This window comes from Marmota monax, unplaced genomic scaffold (assembly GCF_021218885.2).
Source record: "Marmota monax isolate L192 unplaced genomic scaffold, Marmota_monax_Labrador192_F-V1.1 WCK01_AAM20220418_F8-fsc00010, whole genome shotgun sequence".
In the NCBI taxonomy this organism is placed as follows: domain Eukaryota; kingdom Metazoa; phylum Chordata; class Mammalia; order Rodentia; family Sciuridae; genus Marmota; species Marmota monax.
Genome location: NW_026692321.1, coordinates 1,904,248 through 1,918,669, shown reverse-complemented (window position 1 = coordinate 1,918,669; position 14,422 = coordinate 1,904,248). Strand labels below are relative to the sequence as shown.

Genomic DNA, 14,422 nt, shown 5'->3' with positions numbered 1-14,422 from the left:
TGCAGCCTGTGCCCAGTCACCTCCTCAGCTGGGGCCGTGAGGCCAGCGCCCCTTGCTGTCCCGGCTCCGGCCCTGGCGAGCAGGCCCTTCGTGGAGAAGAACAGATGGTGCAGCGGTGACATGACCCCGGGGCTGTGGGGGCTGTCCTGGCACTGGCTGCCAGAGTAAGCAGACGCCTGTCCACGGAACAGGGTGCCCCTCTCGTGCCCTGCAGCGAGGGGGCAGCCACTGTCCAGTGCTGGTGTCAAGGCAAGAGTGGCCTCGTGGAGAGCTGCAGCTGCTCGGGCTGAGGCCCTCAGCCCCCCACACCATGGCAGCCAGTTCCCCAGCAGATAGGGGAGGAGGTCCCGGAGTGGTCAGTGGAACTCACAGCATGAAGCGTCCTTGCCAAGCCCCACCCCGTGAGCAGGGTGAGCGCAGGAAGAAGGGGACCTGGTGCCCACCCCAAGGGGCCTTGTCAGGGATGTTGCCGGGGTTGACTCAGGACTTCTGCCCCCTTCCTGAGCAGAGAACCTGAGGCTCTCAGGATGCCCGCCTCGCCCCAGGACTCAAGTGAGACTAGGATGTGATCATGTGCCGAGGCCAACCTGAGGGCTGTCCTCTTCCCCAGGAGCTGGCCACCCCTGATGGAGGAGCCTGGGCCCCAGGACATGGGGTGCTGAGGTGGAAGGATGGTGGACCATGCGTTAGAAACCCCCACTGAGCCTCAGATTCCACGAGGGTAGAGCTCTTGGGAGAGGCCAGGAGAGGCGGACATGGCCTTCCAGGAGGTGACCTCTATGGAGAAGCCACGTCGAGGAGGTGTGTGCAACGCACCTGGATCTGGCCATTCAGTGATCATCTGATGTTCTCAGGATCATCCCTGGACGATACCACTCGATTTATGAAACCAAAAGTCATTTCGGGGTTGGCTGAGGGAAGGGGCAGATTCAGCCACCCGTCTTGAGCTCCTCCTGGAGTCCTGAGGTGTGTGGCCGAGAGAAGCTGGAGAGAAGCCTGGAGGCTGTCGGATTCTCTGCTGGAGAATCAGAATCTGGGTGGCTGGAGTGAGGGAAAGACAGCGTGGAGTCTCCAGGGCAGTGGTGCCCACGCCCCTGGAGGAACCGACTCCAGCACGACAGGCCAAACTGTGGCCCCAAACAGGCACTGCCTCTTGCAGAGTGCCTTGCACGGCCCCCGGCTGTATGGCTGGGAAGGTTTTTGTGACATGCTGGCCTCTTTCTTCCCGAACCCACAGCACCTGTGCACGAGTGTTTCAGAAACAGCGTTTATTAACTGACTGTAGATTCAGTGATTCGATGGGTGATGGCACAGTGTTCACAGGCACACTTCAACCAGACGCAGACTGAGGAAAGCCAAAGGGTGCTCAAGTTGGGTGACCACAGGGACCCTCCCACCTGCAGACCACTGAGCACATGCTCTGGCACAGACACCTTGCTAAATGCACCAGCCCCGAAGCCGCAGGAGTCTGCATGGCTCACCAAGTCTGCACTCCTGGGCCAGCTGCCCACTCGCACAGTGCCACTGTCCGCACATTGCGAACCACGGAAGCGTCCCCACGTAAAAGGGCTCTGAGTATCCCAATAACGGCACGCGAATGGCACAGTACTCTGCTCATCCCGAGTTCAAAAAGTGCCTGTTACCATGACTTCATTTAATACTCAGACCAAGTCCCCGGGGAAAGGAAGCCGAGGCCACGGGAAGCTCAGCGACTTGCCTGGGAGCACAGAGCATGACCAGGCATGGCCAGGATGGACTCCAGCCCTCACCATGCCCGCTGCTCTACTGTAAAATGAACAAGCAATATCACACACACACACACACACACACACACACACACCTCTTGACATCCAAGAAAATATCGTGTGTGAGAAGGTATCCTGAGAGGGAGGGACCCATGTTTTCCATTGTTGTAAATTTATGGTGGCTGATTAAGCAAAGTGATTCACTACAAGACTTAGGCGTGGACTTCATTCCCACCTGTCACCTTTCCAAGCTTGTTTACCTGGGAAGCCATGCGTGACCAGGAAAGGTCCCTCAGCAAGGGGCAGGAGCTAGGGCCCGAGAGAGTCTCGAGTGTAGTATTTCCCCCAAATCTCCTGCCCCAGGGTCTAATTACCTTGCAGCCCTCTGCTGGGGGATGGGAGCACATGGGGTGGGCAGTGGTTTCGGTGTGACAGGTTCCCATCCCCAGCCCAGCACTGCTGCAGGAGCCCCAGGGCACCCGCCCACCTCAGCATGGACAAAGGGCAGCAGAGAACACCAGGAGTCTGCATTCAGTTTGCAACGTGGAGTGGAAATTTCACCTTTTCCAGCAAACTCTGTGTGTTCCAAAGATTTAACTTTATCCTCACCCCCTCCTGGCCGAGGAGGAAGAAGAATTGTGGGGTTTATTTTAGTGCAGAATGTGAGCGAGAAACCCCTTCAGGACCTAGCAATTGGTTTTTGTTTTGTGACCAGTTACTGCCACAAAAGGGGGACCCACCCCCATCCCAAGTATTCAATTAACCCTGTGTGACTGCAGAGGAGCAGGCTGGTCCGGCCCCATTCAGGAGGTGCCGAGGGGGGCTTTTTTAAAGGATTCTTCTTAACAAAGGTTGCCAAACTAAGTAGCTTTTTTTTTGTTGCTTGGCTCTCGTCTATTGTTACCGCCAAAGAGACCCTTTCCACTTAATTGGGGCTTTAGAATTCCACCTCTATTGTATTTGTACATAGGAAACACTCTGCCGAGCCTGAGGTTTGTGTGTAAGCACGTCTGCATTTGGTGTGCCAAGGCTGCTGGCTGTGTCCCCCTACATGTTCTGCTGATGGGGTGTCATCATAAAACCCAAGCCACCGCAATAAGGAGCCCCAGAAGGAGCCCCTGTTGGTGTCAGGCGCCAAGATGGAGGCTCTGTGTGTTTGGTTTCCAAGGCACAATGAACTCTGCGTTATAAGCCAGAACTCTAAAGTTTGGGCAGGAAGAAGCCTCACCACACACCAGCCAGGCTGGGCCCAAGCACTCCACCTTCCCAAGAATTGCCAAGGCCTTCTGTAGCTCCTTTAGAGCTCCAGCTACGACGACTCCAGACCCGAGCAGAAAGACACATGGTTCAAGACCCAAATGCCCAGGGGGAGCAGGTGGGAAGCAGATGCGTGGGATCAGGGCCTAGCCTCAGACAACAGGCAGCAGAGTGGGGAGGCCTGGGGAAAACCGGAGACACACTCCTCAAAGATTTGGGTTCACACTGATTGTGCTCATTTATTGTTTCCTTCTCAAAGCCAACCTGAGAAAATAGTTTTCTGTCTTGGGAACTGGGCTTTCCGGTCGGAGAGGCTTGTCTTCTGTGGACAGGGCCAAGCAGAACCCCCTCCTCACGGCCCTCACGCCACACTGCTTCCACAGACACGGCACGCACCTGGCAAACCAGGAGATGCTGCACCGATTTGGGATTTCTGGTTTCCGTAGATTCTAGGATTGCAACATTTGGGCCCTTCGCTGTGCCCCATGGCTATCAGCTATTGGAGCTGTGCCAGGCGCCTGGCCTGCATGACTGCTTGGCTTTTCACCTCTGTGTCCAAGGGACAGGTTCTCTGTGTTCAGGTCCAGAGTTGCAGGAGCCCACACCTTAGCTGGTCCCAGGAATGCGCACACACACACACAAGTGTCTCACAGGCTGGGCTTGGCAGAGCCTTATCCAGAGGGTGTGAGAATGTCCATTTAGCAAACTCTAGGCACACACAAAACACATCCAGCTGTGGCGACGAAAGCCGCTGCTCATGACATCACATTTGCATCGATGGTGGAGAGAGTGGACATTTTATACTTAAAATACGATACAACGATGGAAGTGACATAGCTATTACTCTCCATGCCCGTGTAGAGAGTGACTTTCGCCATGTTTAAATGAAACCAAGCTGATTGTGCCTACAGAGTTTGTCCAACTGTCTGTAGATTTTATTGAAAAGCATAGATGGTATGCACGCCAGGGAAATCAGGCCCAGGTCAAGCTGAAGGGGCTGGGAACCCCTTTCTCTTCCTGGGCCCCCTGCAGACACCAGAATAATGTCTTGGCCATAGAGGGGCTTGATAAATATTAGCTGACTGATTGGAGATGTGAACAGCGAATGGAATCTGGACACCCTGCGTCGCTTTATGGAGTAGATGCTTGTGCTGCAGCCAGAAACCTGGAGAGCTGGGCTGGCCCAGGCTTTGAGCAATCACACCTCATAAAATGGACAAAATCCATAGAAATAAAAAATAATAACAAGAAGACACCAAATAAGAGAATAAGCAAGAAAATTGTCTTTGCATCAGTGAAGTAGAAGCTGAAATTGCCTATTGCAAATGCCACGTCCCTGTGTGGAGTTGAACTCATGACCTGGAGGTAGGTCAAGAGGAATGGAGAGGGGTGCATGGGGGGCTCGCCTGTGTGTGCATGTGTGAAGAGATGCACAACTGACACACGATAATCAACCTCCAGCGCCTCGCCCTGTGCTCCCTGGCGCCCCCTGCAGGTCCACGGACCCCAGGCTGTCCTCGGCTCACACGCGCCTCTGTAGCTAGCTGCACCCTCCAGTTCCTAGATCCCTCCAGGTTGGAACACAAATGCAGGGAGGAACACGGCTGCTATACAGAAATGCACCAAGCTTAGAAAAAGCAAGAACTGACAAGTGACGTGCGGAAATAAAGATAAAACACTCTGCCAAAAACTAACACAAATACTCCAAAAAAAAAAAAAAAAAAGGTAACCAAGAACACATAAAGCCATAGAAAAACTTGCTGTGGAATCCTGAAAATACACTACGTCACAGCTTGTATTGTTTGCTTTTCTCAGGAAGAAAGAAAGTTATATAATAAATGTTAAGGATCTCTGTACAAAATCAGTACAGCATTACGACATAGGTGCTTCAAAAGCAGACGTTCAGCTTTGTGGGCAAATAGCATTCCGCGTTGGCGCGCTACTTCCTGACTGTCTCAAGTGCCAAGCTGTTCTGTTTTTAGTCATTAGATCACGTTTGTCCATAAAACTATGAAAATTGTGTACGGCCTGAGACAGCACGGAAGCCGGCCTGCAGTGCCTCAGGGCCCTAACCAGACCGGAGACACACTGTCTCTGCACCAGTGTGTGCACTGTCCCAAAGAAGCAGAGGCTGAGTTCACGAGCCATGTTGGCCTCCACCTCCCTCCCTGCTACGTTCCTGCCCACAGTCCCAGCCCACTTCCCCTGACCGTCCAGGAGCCCACTGTGAGCCCAGAATGAGTCAAGGTAAAGACCCTGTCTAAACTGACGGGCACCTTGAAAGTGTCCACACATCCAAGATAAGAGTGGGACGCTCGTCCCAGCTTCTAGGTCATGCCACAGACGTAGAATCCGCTGACTGGGAGCTGCTATTTAAACACCCCGGTTTGCACTGATGAGCTCATTTCCTCTAGTCTGCTCCTGGCCACGTGCTGCCTTCCTCCCTTCTTTTTGTTGTCACATTTTGTCAGCAAAATAGGAAGTCAAGAAGGACAGGGAGGAGAGCAGGGAATTGGCTCCGGAGAGAGGCCACGGGACAGAGCACATTCAGCAAGGACATATGAGTCCCTGCACTCAGAGCTGCCCTCAGGCTCCGCTGCCTCCTGCCGTGCACCTGCCAAGGGGAGTTCGAGACAGGCTGGAAGAGTCTCCATGGAGCTCCAAGGAGACCTGAGTCAGGTGCTCGGGAGCAGCATTGCTCCGACAAGGCCTGAAGGATCCTGTTGGGAGTTCGAGATTATTCTGGTGAAGAGGACATAAGCAAAAGCAAGAACATAGGAAAGGGGTGTGGGCTGGGCTCGCTGGCACACTCCGATAATCCCAGTGGCCAGGGAAGCTGGGGCAGGAGGACTGCAAGTTCAAAGCCAGCCTCAGCAACAGCGAGGCGCTAAGCCACTCAGTGAGACCCTGTCTCTAAATAAAATACAAAATAGGGCTGGGGATGTGGCTCAGTGGTTGAGTGCCCTGAGATCAATCCCCGGCACCAACTACCCCCGCCCCCCCAAAAAGGGGATGTGGGAGGAGCTGGCAGCAGCAATACTGGACTAGAGTTTAATCCAACCTCACTGTTGACAGGCTGCTCCCAGAGGGAAGGAATGCACCACCCACCTTCCCTGGAGCCCTGATTGTGCTGCATGTTCAAGGGCCTCAGGGGTTCCTCCGTGCACCAAGTCCTCAGGTCCCTTGTGGAAGTGGAGCTGGATGTTAGGACAGATGAGGAAAACAGGATCCAGAGGTGCCTTCTGACTTTCCCAAGGCCCAGAGCTTATGGATTGCAGAACCAGAAGCTAAGACCAGGTCATCTGACACACAATGCCACACCATCAGAAGAAACCCCAAATATGGTGATATCACACGCCTTTTGTTATTTATGTTCAGATGTGCTAGGAAGCAGAGGATGCTCACACACAGTGCAGTAGCTAGACTAGCTAGATGTCTGGGAAGTCCCGTGCAGGCTCCCAGGCCCTCCACAAAGGTTCAGCACCTTGACTGGACAATGCTGGGTTCTGGAGCAATGCAGGGTAAGGAGCACTCTGAACAGGAGCGAGGGGTGGCCAGAGACGGCTCAGAGAAGCACACTTGGCCTCGTGCCGGTGGGACTGGGACGCCTGGGTCAAGACCAGGGAGGGTCCACAGAGGCATGTGCAGGGCTGAGCCTGCCACGGAGGGACAGGCATCCAAAACAACCTTGGGGAGGGAACACAACTGCCTATGTGTGAATCTTGAGGCAGGAAATGGTATAAAGGAGGCTGGAAAGACAGGGGATGGCCAGGCCAGGGGCTTCAGTGACTTGCAGCTGGGGCGTGGGCCAGGGACAATGGCACCAACATCCCCGGGGACCGGTCTGGCCCATCACTTCTGCACACCTGCAGTCGTGTACAGTGGGGAAGTTCACATGGGTCCAGTCTGCCTTGGTGACAAGGTCACTGCAGGGTGCCACTCTGCAGGCTTTGCTTCCACAATCTGAGCTCCAAAGCAAGGTTGCTGACGTCCCTTAGGAGTGACCTCCTGTGGCTGCCAGGAATGGGCCCTGTTCCTCCAGAGGGGTCATTTCTATTGCTGAGGGCTCTGTCTGGATACATTCTCTCCACTGATAGAGTCTAGTGTGGTCTCTTCCAGAAGCTATTCCATGGCCTGGGCTCCTCCAGAGATGCCACGGGTCTGTGGGTCCTGTGACCCCGTACACGGTGCCAGGATGACCAAAGGAACCTCGCCCTGGCAGCTGAGGACTGTGCCAACCAGACATCTTGAAATCCTCACCCTTATTCTCCTGGGGAGAAGAGTGCTCTGACCTATGGCATCCCATGGGTCCTACGTGGGTGTGCATCAGAATCATCTGGGGACAGAGTCTCACAGCAGTTCAATCCAATCTTTGAGACAGGCCAGCATCACATCCTACGGGTGGTTCTATCATGCTTGCCATTTCGAGGACCCACAGCAGGTCACCATGTTCCCTGCCAGTTGAGTAGCCACTTCCTGGATCCCTGAAGTCCCTCTCTGCTCTGCCTGGCTCTGCCTCACCCAGGGAGAAGCACAGTAGGGCTCTGGGGGAGCGTCTCCCCCTCAGTGTGCATGCTCATCATGCAGGTCTGGGGACGGGGCCCGAGAATCCGCTCTTTCTGCAACCCCCACCCTGAAACGCTGGCCCTGCTGGTTCATGGACCCACAGGCTTCCCAACACAAGGCCCTGGTTCCCGGCGTTGTCAGGAAGGAGTCTCCTGGACCCCAGGCGAGGGAGCTGCCCTAAGCATGGACACAGAGTGCCCACAGCATCTCTACCTGTGCTCGCTACCTGTCCACCCCGGGCAGCCTAGTGATGGCTCATCTCCCTCCTGCAGCCCTCAGTTCCCAGTTCTGCACTAGCCTCCTCCCTGGGTGACACTTGGTCAAGACCTCTCATTCTCGTTTTAACTAAGAACAAACCAAAACAATAAACAATGAATCATATTTTTGTGACACAGTCACACTAAAAATGATTCTTTTTATAAGTATATAAAAAAATAAATGTGTGATTTTTAATTATAAACTAATATATCAAGATTATATATGTCAATAGTAAATGAAAATAACGTGTTTAATGTGCACATCTGACAATAAAATCATGAAAAACAAAGGACATGGGCACAAAATAAAGATCAAATTAAAACCATTTAAAGAATGAAAACCACTGCCGCACATGAAGATTCCATGTTTAATGACTGTCCTTCTTAAAATGAAATTTAAAGTAAGCAAAGCTTTAACTGCCACATCATTTTGTAATTTTTGATCTTGATTTTATGACAAATGTTCCAGACATGGAAAACTTGTTTCATTTTCTTTCTTTCTTTCTTTGGTAACCAGAGGTTGGACCTAGGGGAACTTCACCTCTGAGCGACATCTCCAGTATTTATTAATTTTTATTTTGAAACTGGGTCTCGCTAAGTTGCTTGTTGCCTAGGGCCTTGCTAAGTTGCTGGAGCCGAGGCTGGCTTTGAACTTGTGACCTCTTGCCTCTGCCTCCTGAGCTGCTGGGATTACAGGTACCAATCCCAGCGCCCGGCATCATTTTGTTTTAATCTTGGACAAATTCTGGTGAGTGCATCCAAAACATCTTGAAGTTAGGGTAAAGTTAGCACCTCTGGGTATGAACTCAGCTTCTTTTTAAATTATGAAATATTTTTCTGCTTATCCTGATTTTAGTCTTGCTGCTGAAATCAGCATTGCCTTTGTGGATTCCAATTTTAATCAGTTTTTTAAATTTTTGTATTTTATGATGGAGAATTCTGCAAGGTGCACATTATCTCTTTGAGTGACTTCCTTTAAAGTATTTACAAAGAATTGTTCCCACCCTGGGAAACGCCGGCAGCAGAGCGTGGCCTCCACTCTAGCCCCGGCTCAGTTTGCACACATGCACGTGGGCAAGCATGGTGGGTGTGGATGTTTGTTCTGCTCTCACACCCCCAGTGATGTCATTTTCCAAAAACCTAGGAGGGACTTCCTTACCCCTGGGGTGTGAACACTAAGAAAGCAGAAGGGCCAACACCAAGGCTCGCGGGACGTGGAAATCAAGGAGGAGCTGAACCCCGAGTTAGGGCTGGAGGGGAGAGGCCCGGCTGGACAGAGCAGAGGACTGGGGAGTGGCCTCTGTTTCTGGCGTAGAGGTGGAGGCCTCTCCCAGGCAGGCCCATCCCTGGGGCCCAGAGCTGGGGAATCCCGCGGGGGGGGGGGGGGGGGGGAGTGTTTTGCAGGATGTTCACAAGGACTTTCCAGGAGGCTTCAGCTAGGGTGGAGCGCTTGGTCCTGAAACCTCACCTCCTTCCCCTGCAGCTTTTAACCTCCTGGTTCAGGTCACTAACTGCTGGGAAGGCAGCCAGCAAAGTGGGTCTAAAGATGGAGCAGGACCCAGCAGGACGAGGTGCAGGGGTTCATCAGTGGATACTCCAAGCCTGCTCTGCAGAGGGAAGGACGGCCGGGCCTGGCTTCCTAGTGACTTGGCAGCAGACACTTCATCACCACGGCCGCCTCCCAGGGTGGCTGGTCCTGTCAGTCCACCAAAGGCCTGGAGGAGCGAGCAGGAAGTGCCCAGCAGTTCCAGGCCAACCCTCAGGAGCTGGGACCTGTGCCTCCCCTGTAGGTGGCAGAAGTCGCGCTCCCTGCCCCCCACTGGAAGGATAAGCGAGGCCCAGGACCTTGGGCACCGCAGACACTGGGAGTGGGGGGGTACGCTTATCTGAGTCAGCCTCTCACCTTGGCCCACGTTTTCTTCTGAACAACAGAAAACAGGGGGAAAGCAGACAAGCTGCCTTCACGTGTGTCAGGCAGATTCTCCTTCCTTCTCCTCCTTCCCCATAAACGCTGACACTCCCAGGTCAGCCTCATGGAGTCTGTGGCCTCTACTCTGAAATACGTCCCTTCCGGCTGCTGCTCCCACCCCGGGGTGGGGCGCTGTGGCCACTGCCTAGGTGCAGCTTCTGCTCTCCTTACCCACTGTCCCCGCAAAACCAGGCGGTTCTCCCAACGGGAGTCAGAGCTGCAGCCCAGTTGAGGGGTCTTTGTCAGTATTACTATTGTTAAGTATTTGCTCAGATCAGTTGCACAAATGCGTGGGCATCCCTGGGACCCTTCCACATGGGGGTCCGCCATGTTTCAACAGCATCCCCCTCCCTACCTGCCTCCTGGAGACCCTTCCCTTCCTTAATAGTGCCTCTTCCACTTTCAGGTTATTTGCTTGTTTATTCGATGACTTATTGTAATTTCCACATGTGATAAACTTTCCCAGAGCACTTTTAACAGAACACAAAGGTCTTACTGCCCTGCTTCCCTGGCCTCAGCCTGGACAGCAACCTCTGGCTTTCCCCTGCCACACTGTCCTACCTTTGGCTCTTGCTGCAAGCCCCCCACGAGGACCTCACAGCCTTCTCACTCTCTTGGGCTTGAGGTGTTCTCACGCCCTACACCTCTTCTCATCCCCTGTCCGGCCTAACACTCAGCTCCTGAGCAGCCTTTCCTGGCCCTCAGTGCAAAATCAGTGCTCTCCAGTCCCCACCTGCCATTTTTCGTTTTCGCTGGTGCCTTTGCCTAGGACCTGAGACCCTGAGAACACGGCCCCGATTTCCCCGCTGTGTGTCCTCACTGCTGGCTGGATGAATGTCAAGGGGGGCAGAGGCAGAACCTGTGGCCTTATCCATGGTGATAAAGGAATATTTTACACCTTTACAAAATGTGCATGGATTGGGTGCCACTCTTTCTGCATCAGCCCCCAGAACCTCGCCCTGGGCAGCTCTAGCAGCCTGTATGGTGGGGAGTGGTTCCACATCAAGGCGGCTCTGCCTCTTCTCCACCAGGTTTTGAAGGCACCAGAGAGAAAGCTGAATCGAAGGTCTTTGCATCTCTAGTGGGCATGTGAAGAAAGGAGTTCAGGTAAATAGGAAGCTGTGCCCCAGAACCAGGGGCCTGGGACCTTATCGTGCTCTGCTGCCAATCTTGGGGGATTATGGGCCCTACTTAGAGCTCAGTTTCCTCTCCTGTAAAAGGAAGGATTTTGTCCTAGGGAAATGGACAAAAGAATTTAGACACATTTAGATGGATGCTGGAGAAGGCCATTAAAAATATGTTGAGGAAAATCTGGAAAAGGATTATAGCCAAAGTAAGTCCTTTCCCATATAAATACATTCCAAATTATGCAGCAAATGTTGAAGTTATTGGGGAGGGATGTCCAGTGACTAGAAGCAGAGCTCACTTGGGGGGTTACGATGGCTTGCTTTCATCTTCTCCTTTTCTTTACTCTCCCAGGTACAGTCAGGGAGGATGCAGGGTTTTCACAGCGCCGCCCCCTCCCCGGGTTAATAAGGCTATAAAATGCTCTGAGATGCTGCCCCATAGTCTCCAGGCTCCCTCCTGCCTGCCACGCAGTGCTGGAAAGCTCAGGGGCGCACTGGCTTGGGGCTTATCTGCATGGCTTCTTGGTGGGCGCGGGCAGCCTGGCCTCTCTGAACACTGCATTGCCATGTACGGCTGTCCTGGAGCCAAGGGAGGCCACCCAGAGGACTCTGAGGAAAGAGGGCCTCTCCTCTCCTGGGTTACTAATGGAGGTGCCAGAAGTCACACCTTTGCCACCCGTGGGTGTGTTGTCCTGTGAGGACATCAGCATCAAAAAGCAGACCTGGGACAATAGGAAAATCGAAACACAAACAAGCACCAGCTTTTGTTGACTTTCTTGAACCCCAGTCCAACTGGAGCCCTCTCCCCAGATCTCGACCCGCCACCCTTTCCTCTACGTCTGAGCCAGTTCCAGCGCACTTGTCACAACAGACTCCAGCTCGTGCATACAGCCTGCCATCGTGCTGCGGGGGGGGGCAGTGGATCAGCAGGCTCCAGGGGAAGGGCGTTGGCACCTCATTTTCTATACCAAGGGCCTCAAATTCTGACTCTTGGACAAAATCAGAGCCTTACAAATCCTCCTTGTGTGAATTATTCTAGTGATGGTGTTGACATACTGTCATCCAAGTGCTAAAGAATGCTAGAATAAACATTTTAAAGAAGCAACCTGTTTCCATTGAGTGCTAGACTTTCACCGTCTGCCTAGAGTTCAATCTCAGCTTCAGTGAAGCTTGGCTTTGAGCCTCCAGCTGCTCAGACAAGTGCAGGCCAACTTTTGTGCCTTCAAGGTGCGTGCAATGTCTTCTCCAGAACCGGACCTGCATTCCAGTCCCACTCGCCTCTGAGCTGCAGCCTCTCCAACACACCAATCCTGTCATCCGGGCCCTGGGCTACTATTGGATTCCCTGGTTTTCACTATCCACAGGGTTCAGTCCTTAGAGAACCACAAAATCTGTTGGAAGCCTCCTAACCTTCCTGAGGTTTGAATGCTCCATCTGCCTGCAGTTGTTCTTGTCCTATGTACCAGGCATTGAGCTAGACTCCTGGTGTACCAGGATGGCAAAACTATCAGCCCTGTCCCAAGGAGCACCAGCTCATGGGGATGCAGGTAATGGCAGTGCCATGTTACACAGCAGAAACAACACTGGGTGCTTTCAGGAAGAAGAGATGCCTGCACTAGCTGGAGGAATCTGTAGCTAAGCTTAGCCTTAATACTGAACACCGGTCATACAGGTTGCACACATACAGCTTAAACAGAGACCTGGAGATCAGAAACCTCAGGCAGCAAGCAGAAAAACAGCAATTGTGTGTCACTAAGGCCTGAAGCAGTCTCTGGAATAAGGCCAGAAGGGAATATAGGGGCTGAGCTGGGAGACAGAGCCCCACAAGATCAACCCCATAGGTCAGCGGGGGGAGCCTGGCATGAACCTAAAGGCGTGAGATCTGATGGATAGACATGCAATTCCATATGCCTCCACATCCCGTTAGAGTCAGAGGGACCTGCAGGGTGTTGAGGGGGTGAGCTCTGCCCTTTTCCCGGCTTCCCAGTGCCAGAGCCGCCAGGTGCACCAGACACCTTGGAGGTTGACCTCAGTTTAGCTTCAAGGCATCATATCCCCATTGTGGCAGGGCTTCCCTGTGCCCTCACCATCCCCCAGACCTGTCCCTAGGATCTCACATGGCCCTCCGCTGAGGCCAGGGAGCTGGGATCTGCACAGTGCCTGCCATGAGGCTGTGAGCTGCTCACATCTGGAGCCATGCCGCCATCACGGTCCAAACCCAGCTCTGCTCACTGTGCAGATGCTCCGAATGGCTCACGGCTCTGCTAGGATCAAGACCTAGATCTCGTGGCACTTTCAAGTTTATATCTATATTTTGTTGCCACTTTTTCTGTTTTACAAGACTGTGAGAGGAAGGGCACCTCCAGACCCTGTGCCAAGAAAGGCATACAGCGGTAAACAGGGCGTAATTCTACCCCAGGAGCTGGAACCCGTCGCAGCAAATGCATGACCATCTTTTTCAATGAAGAACCCAGACGCTAAGACACAGTAAGACTCAGTAACACCACCTGGTTTCCTCGAGACCCTAGGACTGACTCTGCTTTAGAACCTGCACTCCAATCCCCCCCGCCCCCCCCCCGCACGTTCCATGGCCCGCATCCCAATCCTGATCCGAAGGCTCGGAGAGAAATCACCCCTGGGACATGCTAATCAGACTCCGGGCTGCTGCTGACACAGCGGCGAGTCTGGCTAGACTTCCGCATTGGCTTGGTCCCCCCTGAGACCATCTCCCTGATTTTAGAGGGGACTTTACGACCCAAGTGCATGATCAATCCAGCTCTGGCTTTTTAACAAGGAATTAGGGAAACGGGAGAGACACTGGGTGAACAGTCTGTCTGATCGCAGCCTTCAGCCTCAGCAGGCTGACTCCTCATACCCTCAGCAGTCAAGGACCAGAAAAGCAGCCTCCAAATCCCCAAGCCTCCCCTCACCTGAGCAGGGCTCCCGTTGTCACGGCGCCGGCCGGCTCAGCCAGGAGGGTCCTGTGCTTTCAGCATGGCTTGTTTGGGAAGCAGCGGAGTAGCGTGCAGGTTCCCAGCGAGGCAGCCTTCAAAGCATCGTCCAGACTGCAGAATGGAATCTGGACGTGGGAATCCTCACAGGGCTGTGGGGCGCTTGGCACTGCCTGGCGCAGCCAGCCGCGTCCGAGCTCCATCCAGACTGCTGACCTGGCACGGGCGCTGCGTGATATGACTCGCTCACACGGGAAGATTTAACTGTCTGTTCCCCACACCCATAGCCCTCAAGTCTCTCCAAGACACATCCTCGGGCGACACCACAATTCCCACGCTCTACTCTACTCTCTGCCAGGGCTCTAGCCCTCAGGGGTTCACAGCCAACCCCCGCAGAGCGTGCCAGCCAAGAATTCATCGTTTCTCACAGAGGGATTATAATCCCAAGTTTTCTGCTTCTGTCTCTCTTTCATTAGTTAAACCAATTAAGATTAATATTAAGCATGAAGATATTGATAAACATCCTCGAGCTTTTACATAAATACCTGTC

General features: G+C 53.3%; 1 long non-coding RNA gene across 2 annotated transcripts in view; it reads right to left on the bottom strand.

Moving 5' to 3' along the window:
- LOC124090554 (uncharacterized) overlaps positions 1–14,131 on the bottom strand; it is a 123,817-nt gene extending 109,686 nt beyond the window's left edge. For both annotated transcript variants that reach the window (XR_009226513.1, XR_009226514.1), the window contains exon 1: positions 13,852–14,131. This is a non-coding gene — a long non-coding RNA (uncharacterized LOC124090554). The remainder of the gene's footprint in view (positions 1–13,851) is intronic.
- Between the last annotated feature and the right edge of the window lie 291 nt (positions 14,132–14,422).